The sequence below is a fragment of the Vicugna pacos genome, chromosome 4 (genome assembly GCF_048564905.1).
Source record: "Vicugna pacos chromosome 4, VicPac4, whole genome shotgun sequence".
Classification (NCBI taxonomy): domain Eukaryota; kingdom Metazoa; phylum Chordata; class Mammalia; order Artiodactyla; family Camelidae; genus Vicugna; species Vicugna pacos.
The window spans coordinates 47,746,742-47,765,697 of record NC_132990.1 but is presented as its reverse complement, the minus strand read 5'-3'; the positions used below and the strand labels follow the sequence as shown (position 1 = coordinate 47,765,697).

Genomic DNA, 18,956 nt, shown 5'->3' with positions numbered 1-18,956 from the left:
CATGGAAGCAACCTAAATGTCCATCGACAGATGATGGATAAAGAAGTTGTGGTATATTTATACAATGGAATACTACTCAGCCACAAAAAATAAAATAATGCCATTTGCAGCAACACGAATGGACCTGGAGACTGTCACTCTAAGTAAGCCAGAAAGAGAAAGAAAAATACCATATGATATCACTTCTACGTGGAATCTCAAAGAAAGGGACAAACTTAACTTACAAAACAGAAACAGACTTACAAACATAGAAAACAAACTTATGGTTACCAGAGGAGGAAGGGTGTGGGAAGGGATAAATTGGGAATTTGAGATTTGCAGATACTAAGTAATACATATAAAATAGATAAACAATAAGTTCATACTGCATAGCACAGGGAACTCTATTCAATATCTTATAGTAACTTATGGTGAAAAAGAATATGAAGATGAATATATGTATATTCATGTATGACTGAAGCGTTATGCTGTACACCAGAAACTGACACAACGTTGTAAACTGTCTATACTTCAACATAAATATATGTACAAAAACTCATAATATTTTTTTAAAAATTTAAGAACAGTTGATTTACAATATTATATCGGTTTCTGGTGTACAGCATGGTGGTTCAGTTATACATATATATTCTTTTTCAAAATAGGTTATTACAAGATATTGAATATAGTTCCCTGTGCTATACAGTAGGGCCTTGTTGTTTACCTATTTTTGTATATAGTAGTTTGTATCTGCTAATCCGAAACTCCTAGTTTATTCCTCCTCCCACCCCTACCTTTGGTAACCATAAATTTGTTTTCTATGTCTGTGAGTCTATTTCTGTTTTGTACATAAGTTCATTTGTGTCATTTTTTAAAATTCCACATACAAGTGATATCATCTGATAATTGTCTTTTGTGGCCTGAGTTACTTCACTTAGTATGATAATCTCTAGGTCCATCATGTTACTGGAAATGGCATTATTTCATTCTTTTTTTATGGCTGTAAACTCACAATATTTAAATTGCCTGATACTTAGCCACTTCCTCCCACTGAAACCCTCTTTTTCCTTTGGTTTCTATAACACCAACCCTCCTCGTTCTAATTCTTAGATCATTCTTTATTGTTTAATAAAACAATGCCTGGTCCATATTTAAATACAGATTTATAGCAAGACTCAGACCTGAAGTCCTGAACTTACAGAATTAAATCTCTAATAGCCTATTAGGTACTTCTTACTATTACCTCAAATTCAACACATCTAAAACCAAACCAATTTTTCTATTTCAAATCAGTTTTCTTTGGACTACCAGTAACACAAAATTGAAAATATAAGAATCCTCTATCTTCATAGTCAGATGATCACCAAGTCATGCTGAGTCTTCCTTCCAATATTTTAGGTATTGATCTAATATTTTATTGTGCTTTTACTAAATTCCAACTATTATGCTAAGCACTTACATTATCTCATTTAATCCATATAACCACTCTCTAAGTATTATTATCTCTATTTTATGGATGAGAAATCTGAGGCTCAGGGATATTAAATAACCTTCCTAAGGTAACCCAGTCAGTAATGTCTGATCTGGGATTCAGATGCAGATCTGTCTGATTCCAAAGTCAGTGTTCTTAACCACCTGTTACTTTGCCTACCCATCTTTATTCCTGTCATCCTAGTTCAGACCCGCATCACCAATCCTCTGAATTATTATATAATCTTCTAACTAGTTTTCTTGCTTTCATTGTGGCTCTTCCCTCCCAGCTATCCTGTATAATACTGACACAAGACTGATCTCCCCAAAGAACTGCCTTCAATATGTCACCTTACTATTAAACTTCTAGTGGCTCCCAACTGTCTATAGGATAATCCAAATTCCTTAATGTAGTCTTCAAAGTTCCTTCCTACTTATCCAATCATGGTCCGTCACATGCCAAATTTATTCTGAAGTTTGATTTTTGGCCCACTCCACTGGGAAGGTATCTGGAATGCACTCCCTGTTTCCCTTCACTTTTTTTTTTAAGGTTCTAGGTCAAATTCTACCATGTCTGGAAGCTTTTCTTTATCATAAAAGTCTTTCTTTTGAACTTCTTTAATACCAATGGTCTATACAAACTCACTTGGTACCAAGCCTTGGCCATTTTATTTTATTTATCCCTTGATGACAGCACACTTTTGGAGGGGCACTACGCCTTATATTTTGATAAGTAATTCTGAGCACAGAGCCTTGGCACTTAGTAGGGCACCACCAATGTTTGTTTGGTAAAGCTATTGAATGGTAAGCCCTGCAGGCTAGCTGGACCCAAGTCAGCTTTCAGACGGCTAGCTTAGCCTGGGAATAGCATATTTGATGAGAAGGAGGAGAGGAAGGAAGTAAGATGAAAACTAAAAAGCTGAGCCTTAGTAAAGTGCTTAGTAAATAAATATTCAGTGCTAAGATCTTCAACTCTTAAGATCTCATTTCTCTCCATTTTCATACTGAGGATGGAAAGCTGACTGAGCACCATGTCTTCAGTCAGTTCTTCCCACCATTTGTTCCCACAGTCATGTTCCTAGAGCAAAGGTTGCAAAGTGACAGCCTGACGGTCACATCGTGTGTCAACAGGTTTTATGTGGTTTACACAGTAAAAATGCCACCATAAAATTTTTGGAGATATCAAAAAAAAAAAGTTTGTATTTCCAGTCTGTCCTGCTTGAAAAATCAGAAGAACTGCCACATCAGACCCTCATTCCTACATGGTAACAATCAGCTGGAGAAGTGGGTGCCCTTGTAAAATGGGCATGTGCCCTTCAGTCTGACATGCTACCACCACTCTTTTTGGTCTTTTGTACTAGTCAGCTTCATTGGCTCACTTTACTCAATTGCTTTATTTGCCTGGATCCTATAAAGCATTTGAGTTTATAGCCCCTGCCCAGAGTAACAGCTATGCTTTTCCATTATATCCTTAACCCCCTGATTACCTCACATTACCACAACAATGTTCACTGCAGTATTATTTGTAACAGCAAAAAGTTGGAAACATTCTAAATGTCCAACAGAAAAATGGCTAATGAAATGGTGGTCTAGTCATGCAATGGAATATAATGGAATCATAGGAATTATGTTTATAATGAATGCTTACTGATAGAGAAAAAAGCTTAAAAGCTAATTTTAAAAAGTAAGATATCAAATTGTACAGAGACTTCTACTTCCTGAATTATGGTGAACATCTTAGTAAGGGAGCCCTTTCTACTACAAAAAACTATATCCTGTATAACATATACTTTAATTTTTAAATTTTTTAAATTGAAGTACAGTTGATTTACAATGTTGTGTTAATTTGTGGTGTACAGCATAGTGATTCATTTATATTTATATATATTACATATGTATTTCTTTTCATATTCTTTTTCATTGTAGGCCATTACAAGGTATTGACTGTATAGTTCCCTGTGCTATACAGTAGGACCTTAGTATCTACAAGCCCCAAACTCCCAATTTATCCCTCCTCAACCCCTTCCCCGCCTTGGTAACCATAAGTTTGTTTTCTATGCCTGTGAGTCTGTCTCTGTTTTGTAAATAAGTTCATTTGTGTTCTTGTTTTTTTTAGATTCCACATATAAGTGATATCATATGGTATTTTTTTTCCCTCTTTCTGGCTTACTTAGTGTAATGATCTTCAGGTGCATCCACGTTGCTGCAAATGGCATTATTTCATTCTTTTTATGGCTGAGTAGTATTCCATTGTGTGTACGTATGTGTGTGTGTGTATATATATATATACCATATATGTATGTGTATGTATATGTATATGTATATATACCACATATATATGTATGTGTGTGTGTGTATACACACACACACACATATATACACACACACACACACACCACATATACCACAACTTCTTTCTGTAAACCTACACTTCTTAAAGCATTTCAGGGATCACAGTAAGTAGGAAAAATCTTCAAGGCTACTTTCCCCACTCCCAAAAGGGGAAAAACCATGAGCTATGTAATAAGCAAGAGGGAGGATAAAGGGTTTCTCAAAGGCTAATTCCCAATGTATTCCTATTGTGATCAGAATGATGAGTCTTGGACCACTAGAAAGGCAAGAAAGCTAAATCCAAGACTCCCACATTAAGCTGAGACCCTTGAAGCAAGCTCAAGTGATCTAGGGTTGATGATTTCTCCCAACTTTTGGAGAAAGTATCTCCAACTTAAGTCGACAGGATTCTCAAGATTAAAGAGCAAGCAAAAATTAGTCTGTATCAAAAGATCACAAATAAACATAGAAGCAAGATACCATGAAAGAATAACAGAAAACAACAAATAATAGATTTAAACTGCAAGAACTTTGAATATTAAGAATGTCAGATATAGAATATAAATTAGCTATGTATGAAATGTTTTCAATAAAGGCTAAAATGTCAAAGATAAGCAATTAGCAAGAGATTATTAGAGAGATCCTGGGGTGCTGAAATAAAACACATATGAATATAACCATTGGCTAATCAGTATTCTTATGCCTAAACTAGGTTATTTTATAGGAAGTCACTAGGTGAAAAAAGGATGTGGAGGTTAAGGGGGAGATACGTCATACCTCCTGCTATAGATCTGAACAACAGTCTGCTCAAAACAGTGTGTGAAAGTGCTCTATAAATTATAAACATTTTATAGAAATGTAATGCATTGTTATTACTCTTTAAAAATGCATCCAACATCCACTGATGATTTTTGCCTGAATCAGTTATTTACTGTGATGGTTGAAAAATGATGATTTTCTCTTTATTATTCCTTCTACATTTACTCGCTGGCAATCTAATATAAGATTTCCCTTTTCCTTCTTATTTGTTTATTTATTTACTTATTTTTGGTGTCAGTATAGATTCTTGGCTACTGCTGCATCTTTTTTTTTTTAATTCAATGGGTCATAATCTACCGCTGGTATTACTGATTTTGATGCTTATTCTCTCTGACACAGCACTATTTGACTTTTTCACTGTGAAGACCTTGTGTACAAACTTTTAAAACTATTTATGTTAGAATAACTTTTAGAAAAGTTGCAAAGTTGAGTGTTCCCATATGTCCTTCAACCAGTACCCCTAATGTTATCATCTTACATAGTCATAGTGCATTTGTCAAAACAAGGAAATCAACATTGAGTACATTATTATTACCTAAACTTGCAGACTATATGGATTTTGCCAGTTTTCCCACTAATGTCCTTTTTTAAATTATTTGGCTGTTTAAAAACTAAATATGTACATCACTTTTATAAAACATTAACTGATTAAAAACAAAATAAAGCCAACCCCTTTCCCCTCAAAAGATATCCTGGAGGCTACAGATAAACAGCTTGGATGATGTTTCATGTGTAGCTTAGTGAAGAAAAAGATCTGCATTTTCCATAATCAAGACATTGAGTAATTCTGGAAATTATCCAGGCAGGTGATTTTTAGTGAAAGCAAACAGTACTAAAAAATAGATAAGATTATGTGATCTTAGTACATCTCTGTCCCTAGTCTTTCCCAATAATTACTCTGCTTACCTTTCACCTCAGGATACTCTTTCTTGGAAATCAGCAGATAATATTTTTGCTTGTGTTAACCTAGTCAGATATCCCCTACACCAGCAACATCCTATGTCAGGTAACTCCTTTTGGCCATGCTTTCACCTCAGACTGCATGACTGGTTCCAGTGGGAAAGGTCAGAAGTGCTCTAATCATAATGAATAAAAGCAAGCTATAATTTACTATACACTCTCTGATGTAGAAACATCCCAAAGCATTAATTAATATCATCTCAGGAGTCAATCAATTAATCAAACAAGCAATCAAGCCACAAATATCCACTGTATACACTCCCACTGTGTATAAAGCACTGTGCCGGATATTTGGGGGTAAGAGCTCAACTTAGGGGCTCATAATTTTGTTAAAATCATTGCCAACACGCCTCTGGAGAGGGCTTGGGCAGCAAGAAAGATGTTTCAGGATGTGAGATCAGGGTTAGAGCAATGGTTTCAAACTTTTTCGGCCCCAGTACATAAAACAGAGCTACTCTGGTTGAAGCAGGGGAGAACCCTAGAGCTTAGAGGAAAAAATTCTGAAAACCTCTGTGCAGAGGCAAGACTAAGCATGGTTGGTTGGGGTCAAGGAAATGCGCAGTGAAACAAATTTTTAACTGATAGAAATCATCCTTCTTTCTTCATGGATCTCAAATCAAGCATGTTTGGAAAATGATGTCAATTACCGCACTAAGAGCAGACTTACCGAGTTCAGAAAAGAACTTTCTGCGTGAATTCAGAAAAATCAGTTTGTGTAATTACCCTCCATGCCTGTCAAAGTTCTATGTCTTTATAGGCCATGAGATTTGATAGAGACTGAATTCCCTACAATACAAGTACTTCTCTTTGAAATGTGTGAGAGGTGCTGAAAGGGATTTGGAGATTTAAGAATTAGTGGTAATAGTGGGTGTCTGGGCTGAGATGCAAGGAGAGAACAAACAGGTTGTTAGATGCTTGAGAGCACCTGGCTGTGGCATCAGGAGTCTCATTCCACAAAAGAAATAGCAGCCAACGCCCAGAAGCACATCTGTCTGTCCTCCGGGTTGTGTGTAGCTGCTCCAGGCTGAGGAGGCTGCTGCTCTGAACTGGCATCATGTTATTTTGGACTCCCAGTGAGGCCAGCCAGCCTGCTGGGAGTGTGTTGGAAGAAGACTAGCCTGAAAGGCTGTTCCAGACACACCCAGCTGCTTCCTTATCAGGCCTCCCTAATGCAGAGTCCTCTTTTGAAGCACAGAGCTTGATTTTCGTTTGGCTTCTCAAATATGTTACAGAAAGGTTCAGCTAACCGTCCACTCTCAAAAGTCATATACACTCTAGAAGAGGCTTGTCACTGAACTAAAATGGGCTCTTTCCTAGGACCACTTGGTGTGGGCATATCTTCTTTCTTCCAAGTCTTTCTCCTCCCTTATGAACTGAAATTTGCAGGCACATTTCATGTAATCAAAATCACAGACAGAACATCTAGGGGTGGAACTCCCAACAAGTTCAAAAACTTTTACCTCTCAGGCTCAGCTGTGCCTGAAGTTCCCAAAGCTCCAATTCAATGAATGGCGACTGTGAATTATAGCACCAGGAATTATACCCAGGAAAAGCCCCTGACCCTCACTGAGCTGTAAAGGGTCGCTTTTCTTTATTCCATAAAAATATAGTAATAAACTCAGCTTTGTCCCAGGGTCTCCCTCTGCTCAAAAGGGATTATACCTAGAAAAATATTCTCTTCCACTAATCCAGCCAGCAAGTGTATGCCTTTCTCCATTAGATCTATCATTTGATTCTCTCCCTAGCTCAACCCAGCACCTGTTTGGAGGCAGAAGGCTAAATCAGATGACTTCTTAAGGTCCCTTTCAGCTCTAATTACAAACTAAGCCCAATTAAAACCCTAGGCCCAAAGGAAGGTTCTTGTACAGTATGCTAATAGATGTCCTCCCTCTCATCCTTCTCCCTTTCAATATAAATACACAGATAGACACACACACACACACAAACACACACACACACACACCTCTACTTCCAAGTGCCTGGCTTCTCACTACTACAGTTAGTAGTCTCTAAAGATTGAGAATTTGCTGTAAACCTTACCTCTTTTGAGGATGTAGGTTAGGGAGAAAGAGAAGAACTATAGAGAATTAGGAAAGATTTAGTTCCTACCTTGACAGACAGTTCTTCAGATGAGGGTATGGAAGATACAGCAGTAGATAAAGAGATGGAGAGATAAGGCCTCCTAATGCTAGGTGCAGGTGCGCAGCCAAGGAGCAGGAAACCACCAACACCAGAGACAGTTACTAGGGGTGGATGCTGAAAGGTCCAGCGTGGGCAGCACTGCTTGGAGGACAGCTCTCAAGTGTATATTTGCAGAAGCAGGTTAGCTGGGTCAAAAAACGCCCCTATGCTTCTCCTTGATTGTTCAGTGTGGTCAACAACCCCTTGCTCTTCCTTTGGCTACTCCTTTTGGCTCCTAGACTCCAGGAAGCAAGGCCAGAGTGTTTTCTGCTTCCCCTCCCCCCAGGCAGTGGACTGAGGCGTGCAGGCTGGTTAGCTGCTAACCAATCAGACTGTCAAAAGCTGTAAATAAAAGGCCTCATATGCACAGTGAGGTAGGCTATGAGAACAATCTAGATTGAGTTACCACAAGCCAGTTGTGGGGACAGGGTAGGGGAGGTAGGAGAAAGAGGCGAGAGACAGCTAACTGCCCTTCAAGGAAATATTTTCATTCAAGCACACTCCTCCCTCAGCATGACTGCTGGAAGCCATCAAAGCTGCGCTCCTCCGGGAACTAGGTTCTGGTCTGGCTCTGCTCTCAGCAGAGGGGTCATAGTCCTTGAGACTCCTGAGTCAAGTCAAAAGCCTCTTCCTAGATGTGACATGTTTTCCAATAGACTTTAGATGAGAGTCTCTGGGTCCAACTCACAGTACTTGATAAGAGCACTGGGACTGCCTCACTGGCTGGTGGCAGCAAAGACCATTCTGTGTACCAGTTACTGTACTTACTTTGGTTATAAGACTAAAGAGAGAGTAAAATGATATTTACTTAAACAAAAAAGTTTTAAACACGTGGCCAGAGTCTTGCCTGGGCCCTGAATACTCAGGACCTATGTTCTGTAATGATTCAAGAGTATGGATTTTGATGTTGACAGCTGTGGATTCAAATCTGACAAGCTACTTGCCAGCTGTGGATATAGGGAAGTTACTCAATTCCACCAAACTTTAACTTCCTCATTTGAAAAACCGTCATGATATTTTCCCTTCAAAGGCTTGAGGTAGAATTAAATAAGATACTGTATGTAAGTGCCTACCACAAGGTAAGTGCTCAGTCATGGTCACCATTATTATTATATCTTTAGCAGACGACCAATGGAGTCCTTTCCTCTCTCCTTCCCCAATTTCCCAGAAAACCTAAAGACCCAAGGTCCAGGGAACTGTCAGGCAAAACTTCTTGAGAGCCAAAGAAACTGGAAAGAGTCAGGTTCCTTTTTTCCCTCCCCTGCACTAGAACTGAATCAATAATCCTCATGTGCCCATTACACTCTGGACTGGCAGGCTGGCCCTGGAAGCCTAAGGCTTTCTCAGACCAAAGATTACTAATCCATCTCTAGTATTACCTGTTGTGGGGCATGCTCCCAGACTGATGGTAATTCTCCAGGGGCCCCAGATCAGATTCCAGTAGATGTAGGAAAGAAACAGTCTGATCCCAAGCTGGCAGGATAGGTCTGTCCAGGCTGTTGTCTGCCCATCACAGCTGCCTGTGAGGCCTCTGGGTTAATAATAGCTACTCTGATGCCAATGGATTAAGACAGCACTGTAGGAGGTGTTTATTTTTACACTCTGGCGTCAGTATCAAGTTCTACTGGTTACTGCCCAAATCTAGGGCAGCTTCCTGCTACAGAAGTGGCCTCAGGCTTCTCCAGGATCCTAAGTTAGATTCTGGAGGAAATGAACCTTGTTGAAACAGTTCAGTATTAAAAGGGACAAGGAAGAGGAAAAGGAACAAACAGAGCTGTCGTATATCCAGTTATCTGGTCCCAAATCTCTGGGACCAGGTGGACCTGAATTGAGAGCTATTATTCACAGCATTTTCTTCAGTCAAGCAGGCCCTGGACAAGAGACCTAACACATTGTTTTAGAAGGGTACACACACACACACACACACACACACACACACACACACACACACACACACACAACTGGCTGCACTGAAATGATCTGAATAAAATCAAGGAAAGCCTGTTACTCAACTAACCAGAAGCTCAGCCTTGACAATTACAAGTCCCCGATTAGTGCTGTGAATGCTGACCTTTTGAGAAAAAGAAAAAAGCTCACCTGAGAGAGTTTTATAGGATATTTGAAACATAGGGTAGTTAGGCTGGTCCTTATTTGATTTGCACAGAATTTTTAGCAACTATATCAAATCCCTTGAAAATTTATTTGGCCAGAACTTCTTTCCTAGAAATGACACAACAGGACAGAAATACCAAGAAACCAACTCTCATCTGGCCAGGAGTCAGTGCCCAGAAAAATCTTTCCTGAAAGCATCTTTCTCCAACGCCTACAGGCTGTGGTCCCAGGGATCTTATACTTTGACCACAGTTTCTGGAACTCTATGGATATCCCACTCATGGCAGCTCCTTACACAGATTTCATCTTGGCCCATCAGGCAGACAGGGGTGTGAGGAGGCTGGCAGCTGGGCAGCTGATGTAAATAGATGTAGACTGGCTTTCTGAGGGGTCATGTGCACGGCAGACCATTGTGGAATGACAAAAATGTACCACACACCAGGTAGGAATGCTGGAGTGCAAAGAAAGCAGCCAAGCAGCCAAGTACGCAATAACAGTGACTCCATCATCTTCCTGCCTAGGCTGACTCATAACCAACGTCAGAGACACAACATATCAGTATCTAAGGAGACAGGGTGCGGGCAGGAAGGGTAGGCTGGTGAACTACTCATTCAGTACATTTTCCCCCCGTCATTCAAGACTTATCTACCTGGTCATCATAATAACAATGCAGCCTCAGAAACAACCAGATTTGATGACTGGAGATACAGGGTTTGATCTTAGCTCCATCTGGAAGCTACTCATGCCTAGGACAGTGGCAGGATGCCCAAGGACAGGAACACTGCTTTCATTCTTGGCTTTTTTCTGACTTGCTGGGTCATCTAGAGGCAGAGTACTTGTCCTCTCAAAGCTCTAGGTTTACGGTTTGGAAAGGGGGCTAAATGTATCCACCTTCTGGTGTTGTGACAAGAAAAAATATTTGAACAATTAGAATAATAAATAGCAAGAAACGTAAATGCTATAAATTCTTTGGATCAAAGTAGTTCAGAAATATAACTGTCACTCACGCTTATAGGTAGAGAGCCCTGGACTTATGTATTTTTCCTTCTTCTAGGTCATGGTGGCCCTGTTGGGAAGTGAACCTGGTCTGTGTCTGGAGGTGCAGTTCCTTTCTTTCAGGCCTATAATCCCCACCAACTGTGTTGAAACAGTTAGGAATATGCTTACCTAGACATAATGTATGACTTTCTACTAACATGTAATAGAGAAAGTAGAAATACACAAGCAAAAAATAAATACCTCTCTACTCAGACACTTGCTCCATCTGCAAACCTAATTCTCCCCTACACCCGGGCCCAGGACACTGATCTGAGGCTTGTATCCCATTGATACAGCATTGAGCAGTAGTATTTCAAACTGAACTTCGATTGAAAGCCTGATAAAGCAACGTTAATGAAAGGATGCATTCCACTGTCCAGTCAGAACAAAGGCAATACTGTATTTATTCTACATCTAACACAAGGCTTCACTCTTTCTAGCCCAGCAATCAGTTAGTTTGCCAGGTCTCCAGAGCTCTTGGAGAGAAGAAATAGAAACCTATTCTTCATTAATGCTGACACCTCTTTTTCTGCAAATGCCCACCCTGGGATTCAAAACAGATGTTCCCACATCTGGCAGCTTCTGCTGAGCTTTCAGCAAACCTTTTAGCAAGCTCTATCTGTAAAGGGCCAGACAGTAAAATGTAAACAGCCAAATAGTAAATATTTAGGCTTTGTGGGCCACAGAGTTCTGCCACATATCCCCCACCCTTTATTTTTTCCCTCAAACAACTCTTTAAAAATGTAAAAACCATTCTTAGTTTGTGGGCCATAGGGCCACCCTGATATGGGCCATAATTTGCTGACCTCAGTTCTAGACCTTACACGTCTCTCTATTCAAAGTCTGTATCTCAAATTCTGATTCTGCTGCGCCTGCCCAGAGATCCTCTTTCCTCTTCACACAGGGCTGATGCATATATTTCAGAGGCAGCTCCCCTCTAAGGAGCCACTGAGGAATGTGAAGGAAGAATTCTTAGGTTATTTGTATTGGAGCTGACAGACTGGCTAATTCCCTTCACATAAAGTCCTTCAAAAACATCTGTGGAATTTAGCTTATTGCATTATCATTCTGGAGTGCAGACTGAGACATAAACAGCCTTTATCTTTCTATTTCTGCTTAATAATATTATCCTGTCTCTACCAGGCTGCTGCTGCTGGTTCTTCTTTTTTTTTTCTTTTTCTCTTTCTCCAGGTCCCAAATCCACACTTGAACTGGTTTAGGTACCGAGTCCTTCTCTCTTCCCCTCCCTCCACTTCTATATGTGGTTTAGCAAGGAAACTATCAACAGTCGGATGAGTTTGGACATAGCAAATATGGATGAAAGGCATGAGGGCAGGGGTGAGCTCATTTTGAGCAAAGTCTTAGGGCTGTGAATCTAGGCTCTATCACAAACAGTTAAAGTCTTTGTAAACAGGGCTCAAACTACTATAAAAGCAACTTAAGAACAATATGCAAAGGATCAGGAATCATTGGAGTTACACCTCATCACACGCCACAGACTAGAAAAAAATGAGTGACCTGTAGCTAAAGACTAATACTTGTAATAATAAAAGCTATTATTTAATTATCTATTAAGCTACCTGCTGTGCTAGATATTTGCTTAATACTTTATTTCAAGGAATAAGTAAAAGCTACAGGCATACTCTAGGGCAAATCATAATTCATTGGGAAAACTACATGTATTTTGAAAGACTCAAGTTACATTCAAAATTCTAAACTGCCTTATACTGAGAAAATTAAGGAAATAAAAATAATGAATTAATATAAGAATATTCTTCAAACTTGTACCTGCTCCTTTCATGAATAATTTAGTAAAATAACTGGTCACACCTGAAAAGTGGAGATTTTCTTGTATTTTTGTTTATCATAAATCAGCTAGCACATAAGTTCACAGGTGTAAATAAACCTGATGGTTAGTTTTATAAGAGTTAAGAATAAAAGAATCATATAAAGCACACAGGACTATAAAGCAAAGAAGTGTATTACAGCTGCTTACATACATTTTTTTCTTACCTCCTTGGCTGCATGTTAAGGCTGAATAAGAAACTGTCTTATTCATCTCTGTAGTCATTTAACCTAGCCTAGAGCCTGGCACGTGGCTTAAAGTGCTCACTGAATTGAACTAAGGAAGAACAGGGTCTTCATCAAACTAAACTGGAAAAATTTCTTTTCTTCAATACAGCTATGGACATATTTATACACACACAGTTCTAGGCCTCCCTGTTGGGGTGTGGGGTGCTAAGAGGATAAAGGGAGGGCAGCGGCTGGCTTCTGGATGTGCAGGGCGAGTATCCCCAGGCACAGCTCTCTCCCTTTACTCAACACTGCACTCCCTTTACTGCTAGTGGGAGCTGAAGCGTGAGAACCAGAATAGCATGTTCCAGCCAGAATGACAGAAGTTCTCTCTCCCTCTTTCTTCATCTCTCCCTGCTGAACTTCACCAGTCTTCAACTCTATCCTGTTAGCTGCTTCCAATGGGGCTGCTGAGCAGCCAGGAAAGAATGCAGGATGTGTCTCAAAAAGTCCAGAACTAGCTGAGGAACAGTTTGTTTTTTTCCCTAAAAAAGGGCAGTCTGTAAAGTTACATAAGACTCAGCTCTCCTTGCTGGGAGCTTTTCCAATTTCAGCTGGAGAGATTCCTCAAACTGTTTAGAGTTTCAGGAAAAGGGTTTGGAATTTCCTGATTGGCTCACCTATAATGGAGCCACCTCTGGGTAGCAAAAGGGAGGTTCCAGCAGAGAAAGCAGTAACTCTGTGCTCCCGCTGCCCCTCAGTTGTGGCATCACTGAGTTCCCCTGGGAACAGAAAATAGATTGATCCATTTATAGTTAAAATCTCAGAACAAAGACACAAGCCCCATTGCCAAAACCAGAGCCCCAGTGGTATCAAGCCTTTGGGGCCACACTCAAAGGAGGCAGGACCCAGGGAATATAACAGCCCGACCTAGAAGCACAACAAGGCTCTGGGTTTCCTTCTCTGCTTTGGACAGAAGTATAGAGGAATCCGTTTGTGGTCCTGAGAACCTCAGGTGCCCATCTTGCCCAAGGAGTAGATGAATCAGTCAATAGACATCAACTGAGCACCTATGAGATGCAAGGCACTGATGGTACTATGTGAACAAAGCAGATCTGGGGCTGGCCTTCGTGGAGCTTATAGTTCACCTAGGAGACTAAACAAATAATTAAATAACTATGACCATGCAAACTATAAAGTAGGCCTTTGAAAAGTGTTCTATTCAAAGGAAAGACAGCTAATCCATAAAAGCCATCTCTGTCCAGGGAGGCCAGTTAGCATATTTACTAAATTAGGGACCAGTTTATACTGAATTGGCATCCAAAATTATCTGTGTTTGAACGGAAAACTCTGGCCCTTAAAGGAGTCACTAGAATCTATCAATAACTTTCTCCCACTTGAGCCCCATTTTTTTCCCATTCATTTTGTAGGAATTCAGTCCCTATTTACATCACACACTTTTACTTTAGGCATATGAACTCACTTCAGCTAACAAATTACTGTCCATTAAAATGAAGAAATTGAACCCTGAGTTGCTCTTCCCAGCTCAGGCCATGTACTTTTGTTTCTTTCTGGTCAACATAGAGAGCTAAGAAAAGGCTGGTATATAATTCTGCTCTTAAGGACTAAATCTGTAGCACTGGGCAAGTTACTTGATTCCCCTCAGCTTGAGTTTCTTCACCTGTACAATGGGGATAATAATACCTCCTCTTACAGGGTGGTGGTGAAAGTTAAAAGATATGGAAAACACCTAGAACAGTGACTGGTATTTAGTGAGGGATCAGCAAATGGTAACTATAATTAATGTGAATCAGAAATCTCTTCTTTCCTTGAATCTAAATCCCTCCAACTGCTTTTTTGAGACTGCACTACTGTTCAGTTTACCAGTTCACAGCAGGGAATCTTGTCACTGTCATACTCGGTGCTTTTCTTTTCAACAGGCATCCCACCTCAAATTCTTTAATTTTCCTGGCTCTTGCTGTCTGTCTTCCTGATAGTCGTAAAGTGGATCTGTCCAAGGAAATGTCCCAAGGGAATACACAGAAAGAAGGTTAGAGTGAATTTGCACGTTATCTGTAAATCAAGAATTTCCCAAGCAGCGAATTGCTCACCTGTCAGCAGAACATAGTGAAAGTGAGTCCTCTACATAAACTCATGGGCTGACAAGATTCTCCTTAAAATTATTTCCAGACATGTATACCAGGAGAAACTACCCAAGTCCCATAGCTTCTGTTTTGGAAAACGCTCTCTAGTTTACCCTCTCTTCTAATTCCTACCATCACTGCTCTAACTCTAGGCCCTCTTTCAACACCTCTTTCAATGATTAATAGTTTAAACTTCAAGCGAAAATTCCTATCGGCCAAGAATTGAGACTATTGCTAGGAATACAGTGGTAAACAAAATAAATATCCCTGCCCTCATGGAGTTTACAATCTAGTGGAGTAGGCAGAAAAACACACAAAATAAAAATATAATTACAAAGTGTGATAAATGTCAAGAAAGTGAAAGTACAGAGTATTAGGAGGACCCGATTAAGACTAAATAAGAAATTGATTAAGAGGTCAGGGAAGGCCTCTCTGGTCTGATGTTTAAGCTGAGCCTTGAAAGGTGAATTGAAAGGAAGTTAAACAGGTGAAAAGTAGGAAACACTCCAGGCAGAGAAAATGAAATGTGTAAAAGGCCATGAGGCAAGAAAAGTGGCTACTGTCTTAGAAAACTGAAAGTGTGGTTGAAAGCTTCCATTATATTTAACAACCAGGAGTTCACCGGTGATCTTGACATAAATAATTTCAGGGGAGTGATAGAAAATGAAATTAGACAGAAGAGGGTACAAATGTGAATGAAAAGTTGAGTAGACAGCTTGGTCAATGAAGATTGCCTGTGAGAAGAGAGAAATGAGACCATCAATACCGGAGGGTGATGTGGTGTCAGGGGATTTATTTTAAAATTGATACTGATTTTATCAAATTAATATATGCACATGGTTACAAAGCTAAATTGTACTATAAAGTTTATGATGAACAATAGCAATCCCCAGCTCTACCCCTTTCCACCTCCGTGAAGTTCTCCAGAGATCACTACTTTCAGAACTTTTAGGTGTTTATCTGGCACTTACGTCCATGTTTATAAATCATATGCATATTTAATTATTTCTTGATTTTAAACATTCCCCTTTACTTCCTAGTATGGAAGATAAAAATTCAGCATTTTTACACCCATCTTCCTCACAATTTCTGATTTAACTAATATCCAGTGTTTGCTATGATTTGGTATAGTCTGTGAATCCTTATTATTACTACATAATTTATAATACTTTGATACTTGACTCTCTTGTTATGTATTTTCTACATATTTGTTCCTAATTCTTCTCAAATTCTCTAGTAGAAGTGTAAAAATCCCTTTCAGTATAATTTTCCAAATGGTCAAAGACAATTCTTTTTTTTTTTTCTGGAACATAATCCTTCAGGAACTTTCTGTTCTCCAGCTACACTCTGAACTTGCTGGCTTACAACACCACTATCATGCTGGACTTCTCTTTATCATTCTAGGAATTTCCTTTGCCTTTTCTGTTAGGTGCCCTGCGTTCTAAATCCCATGATTTCTTCTTTCTTGTTTATACTCTCATTTTGCTGAAGCATATCCTGTAGAAGCTTCCTAAGAAAGGATACACAGTAAGAATATTTTTGAAATGAATGTCTGGAAGTATATATTCTAAACTCTTACTTACAACTGATAATTTGGCTGTGCATAAAAATGCTAGGCTAGAAATCAGTTCCTGTCAGAAATTTAAAAGCATTGCCCATTGCTTACTAATTAGATTCCATTATTGTTAAGTCCAATGGCCTTCTGGTTTTTGATATTTTATATAAACTTTTTTTTTTAAGGAATAGTTTTAAATTTTCTCTAAATTCTTCGTGTTCTAAGTTTTTATGATGAGGTATCCTGAGGTAGGCTATTTCCATCTGTTGTGCTGGGCACTCAGTGGGCCCTTTCAACTTGAAGACTCACGTTCTTCAGTTCTGGGAAATGCACTGGTACTCTTTCTTTTCTTTTTTTGTTATAACTACTTCTCCTCTGATGTTGAAGGTTTAGAAAAGAGAGGAATTAAATGATGAAGCAACATCCCTGAGAAGTAGTAGTGACTCAAGAATTTCTATATAGTTTGAACTTAGGATCAGGAAACAGACTAAAAAGGGTGGATGAAAGTGGGGTGGCATCAGGGAATTGTCTTGGAAGTTCCATTTGCATAGCAATCAGTGTTTTTACTCAGAATATAGGTTTATTTGGGGGTACCTGACAAAGTATATTATTTAGGTATATACTCTCTGCTGCATGGATATAAAGAAAAAAAAAATCTCTAAAAACTGCTAAACAAGGAGTATGCAATCTAGTGCACCAGGGAAACATTAGCTTTTGTTAGAAGGTGGGATACTTCCCCCATTGCAAATAGTGAAGAGAGGATGGCTACAGATACATTTGCAAATTGGTGGTAGGAAGTAGAAAGTTCATGTTTGATGGCTTCTTTGAGGTTTATGAGTCAAGGTCATCAACAGAGTATATGGAGGGAAAAAGGGAAGATCAGAGATTAAGGAGAGTAGTGAAGGTATAAAATATTTGTTATAAATAATGGAGGAATAATCTAATTGTTAGAAAAATACAGTAAGACTGCTGGCCAATGTAAGCTTGGTGATGATGAATTTAAAGTGATACTAAATCTACTGGACTGTACAATTTTCTCTAGCTGCTTAAGTACAGGAAAAGAAAAGGTAAGAGGTTATGTTCATTACTAGGTAAATATACAAAGAATGATTGTAATATCAATGAAGTTTTAATGAAGTTAACGGACTACCAGTGAGGGTAATTCAACAAGTGAATAGAATGCAATAAGCCATAAACCATAAAGCCTAAATAGCAATACAAGCATATTTTGGTACAACCTTCATATTGAGCTTGGGAGGAAAAAAATATATATCTAGTCTTCAAAATGGTCAAATCCTCTAACTCCCCCCCTAGAATTCCATCCTAAGGAAATTATCAGAGATGTGGACAAAGATTTTTTTTCATAATGTTGTTAATCTGAACATTTTTCAGAAGAAAAACTATTTTTAAAAACCCCAAATGCCTAACATTCAGGTTAAGTAAATTATGGCACATTCAAACAATGGCTATGAAAATTTTGGCTTTCAAAAACTGTTCAATGATACGTTTTCATTTTATACGTGTCTTTATTTTTCTAGATTCTCGACAGTGAGAATATATTTCACCTGTAATTAAGAGAAAAAAACAAAACATTTTATCAGAAAATATGTTTAAACAGAAATACATAAGATTTTTTTGTTTGTTTCAAAGGAAAAAAATCACAGAATCCTTCATTTCATCTTTCTCCATAAAAAGGCAGTTAAGTTTAAACACTTTCTAGGTTGAAGTCTGGGCAGCTAATAATATTTCCTTAGGACTCTTCTCCATAATCCCTTAATCTTGAATGAGTGATAGATTTATAAACCTAATCTCTAAAGGAAGAAAATCCAGTGTAGAAATGATATTCCCCGAATCACACTCCTAGTGACACTATTTGCCCTTCCATTCTTGGGTCTCATGCACTAGAGTTTTTTTTTTTAAAAAAGTCTTTATGTTGATTAAATCTGAGAACCACTGATTAAGAGGCTGAGATTAGAGTTTAGGTCTAAGAGTAATTCTCCTCCAGTAAAATCAGCCTCTCCTGGGAATTTATTAGACTGGTATACACTTGGGCCCAATGCCAGACTTAACGAAATCAAATCTCAGGGGTGAGTCAGGTGATTTTTATGCATCCTCAAGTTTAAGAAGCACATGTCTAGAGTAAATTAAGCAAAGAGGCTAACAGTACTCAACAGGAAGGAAGTGCACAGCCCCACCCCCCCACCATATTCAATGTCTATCTTTTAAAGCATATACATTATTATAAAATATTCCAAAACCAAACTTGATTGGTTACTGGTAGGTGGTCAATTGAAGATGACAGGATCTCAAACCAAACCATTTCTTTCAAACTCTTTTCACTTTGGAGTCATGAC

At 38.8% G+C, this 18,956-nt stretch overlaps 1 protein-coding gene across 4 annotated transcripts in view; it reads right to left on the bottom strand.

The window, feature by feature from the left end:
- The window catches only part of RUSC2 (RUN and SH3 domain containing 2), a 51,321-nt gene that overhangs the window by 24,822 nt on the left and 7,543 nt on the right, over nt 1–18,956 (bottom strand). The window contains exons 2-3 of one of the 4 annotated variants that reach the window (XM_072959697.1): nt 14,788–14,913; nt 13,584–13,685 (exon numbers count right to left, since the gene is read on the bottom strand). The exons of 2 other annotated variants lie outside the window; for them this stretch is intronic. The gene's annotated coding sequence lies outside the window, so the exon portion shown is untranslated. Of the gene's footprint in view, nt 1–9,119; nt 9,271–13,583; nt 13,686–14,787; nt 14,914–18,956 lie in introns of those variants that run through there. One more of the 4 variants, XM_031677270.2, reaches the window with a different exon arrangement.